The sequence below is a fragment of the Nansenia antarctica genome (assembly GCF_963989245.1).
Source record: "Nansenia antarctica genome assembly, chromosome: 1".
Taxonomy (NCBI): Eukaryota; Metazoa; Chordata; class Actinopteri; order Argentiniformes; family Microstomatidae; genus Nansenia; species Nansenia antarctica.
In genome coordinates, this window is record NC_137674.1 from 11,295,332 (window position 1) to 11,297,831 (window position 2,500).

Genomic DNA, 2,500 nt, shown 5'->3' on the forward strand with positions numbered 1-2,500 from the left:
TATCTTTTCCCCTATGGCATTTCACGATTGTTCATTCCATAATTGTTCCGTGTAAGATCTGGTAGTTATGAAGAACATGTTAGCAGTCCTACTGGTGTATTATTCAGAGTTACAGAGGAGGGAGGGAGGGAGGGAGAGAGGGAGAGAGAGAGAGAGAGAGTGAGAGAGAGAGCGAAAGGGGAGAGAGAGAGAGAGAGAGAGAGCGAAAGGGGAGAGAGAGAGAGAGAGAGAGAGAGAGAGAGCAAAAGGGGAGAGAGAGAGAGAGAGAGTTTCATTTTAAGATCCCCTTTAATCATTCAATTCAATACTTTACATTTATATGTTATAATGTTCGCCGCCAAGATAAGCGGTTGTCAAGGATCACCCCAAGATTCTTGGTTGTCTGGGAGGAGGTCACAGTAGAGCTTTCTACTGTGATGGAGAAGTCTTGGAGAGGGCAGGCTTTCCCAGGGAGGTAGGGCAGCTCAGTCTTGTTAAGGTTGAGTTTCAGGTGGTGGGCTGACATCCAAGCAGAAATGTCTACAAGACACGCAAAGGCAGCAGACAGGTCAAGAAGAAGGAGAGGGAGAGAGAGGAAACTCAAGCAGACTGGATTCTGAGAAGAGGCTTGACTCTGGCCGTCTTAAAGGCTGCCGGGACAGATCCTGCGGATGGAGAGGAATTGATTTTGGTAAGGAACGGAAGGAGATCTTTTGAAATGGACTGGAAAAAGGGGGAGGGGATATGATCGAGAGGGAAGGTGGTCGCCCGCTTGGATGTAACCAGTTTTGGAATATCATCAGGGGAGAGGGGGGAAAGAGCTGATCAACCAGAGATGGTGCTGTGGGTTTAGGAGGGATGAATGAATGAATGAATGAATGAAGGGAGAATAATGCACATGATGATGGTAGCAGTGTTGGCAAGAGGCAGAGAGAACGAGCTGCTAATGTCATCAACCTTCTTTTCAAAGTAGGTGACAATGTCATCTGTAGACAGGGAGGAGGGGGAGAAGGTGGATTGAGGAGAGAGGAAAATGTGGAAAATGTAAATGTGGTTTTCTTGGGTCAGAGGCATAGGGTTGAATTCTGGAATGGTAGTAAGACGCATTAGCAGCTGAAGCAGAGGAGGTGTAGTTGAGGAGGAGAGAGATAACATTTGAGGTCATCAGGGAGGCCGGTTTTACTCCATTTCCTCTCAGCTGCCCCGGAGCCCTGTTCTACAAGCTTGCAGAGTTTCAGGCAGCCAAGTAGGCTTTGGAGGGGGGGTGGAGGAGGCAGCATCAGTGGATTGACGGGAGGAGGATTCAACAGAGGGTAGGTAGGGAAAAGAGAGTGGTGAGGGAGAAGGCACGTAGGTTGCGACGAGAGGATACAGGTGTGGGTAGAGTCTGGGAGGTAGTGGATTTGAGGGGAAGGGAGAATAATGCACATGATGATCAGAAACTGGAAGAGGGGTAACAGTAAGGTTGGAGGTATGGGAGGATCTTTGGCGAAGACAAGGTCGAGCTGATTGCCCACCCTGTGAGTTGGAGGAGATGTTGAAGTCACCCAGTAGTGAGAGCAGTGTGCCGTCCTCAGGGAAGAAGCTGAGAAGGACATCCATCTCTTCTAAGAAGTCACCGAGCAGACCTGGGGGACGATATATATATAACAACAACGTGACGTTTTACAGGGGGGGTGTGACAGAAACAGCATGGAATTCAAAGGTGAATACAGCTACCTGCCTCATTTAGTCCTTCCACTCTCCTTTGCAACTCTACCCACCGACAACTATGTTGGCACTGTAAATGAGAGGTTGCTATTATAGGGTCGCTACTAGCTGTGCAATACGAGATGGGTCCAGTCACAGTCAAAGAGCTGGCAGCACTATTCACCCCTCGTATAAGAAAACAACACGAGACCAGTGATTGCAGGGTTGGCTTTACTAATGCTAGTATGCCGTGCCACTGTAGCGAGCGAAGGGGAACAACCGGTGTTGTGGTCCCTGGAGCACACCAGCACACTACGTGTGCCATAAAGGCTCAAACACATAAAGGAGTTAGTTTAGATGCCACTCTTTGCCACTCTCCTTAGCATGCAGTGTGCTTGTGCCTGGAGTTATCAGGACAGAAAAGCCTAGAGTTGTTGTTGCCCCATGTTTTGTTGTTGTTGTTGTTGTTGTTGTTGTTGACGACTGCAGGGAAATGGAGGCACTTCGTCTGAATTATTAATAACCAATGAAATTATTCATAACCATCGAAAGAAGAAGAACATTCAACCGTTGTCATTTCACAGTACAACGAAATGTATGTTATGCTCTAGGCAAGGGGGTCAGAGCCACAGAAGGCGACCCGGGAGCAATTAGGGGTTCAGTGCCTCGCTCACGGACACTTCGACACGTGGCCAGCCGTGGTTCGAACCGCCGAGTTGCCGACCTTGCGATCGTTAGACGCCGGCTCTACCGAAAACAGTATGTATGAAATAAATATAACCTACAAATGTAGACTAGTTTTAGTTTTAGACAATGTAGTTTTTAGTTTAGT

At 48.0% G+C, this 2,500-nt stretch overlaps 1 pseudogene across 1 annotated transcript in view; it reads left to right on the forward strand.

Moving 5' to 3' along the window:
- The first annotated feature begins 1,811 nt into the window (after nucleotides 1-1,811).
- LOC308154173 (golgin subfamily A member 7B-like) overlaps nucleotides 1,812-2,500 on the forward strand; it is a 13,573-nt pseudogene continuing 12,884 nt past the window's right edge. Inside the window, exon 1 of the transcript in view lies at nucleotides 1,812-1,892. The product of the transcript in view is annotated as a golgin subfamily A member 7B-like (transcript). The remainder of the gene's footprint in view (nucleotides 1,893-2,500) is intronic.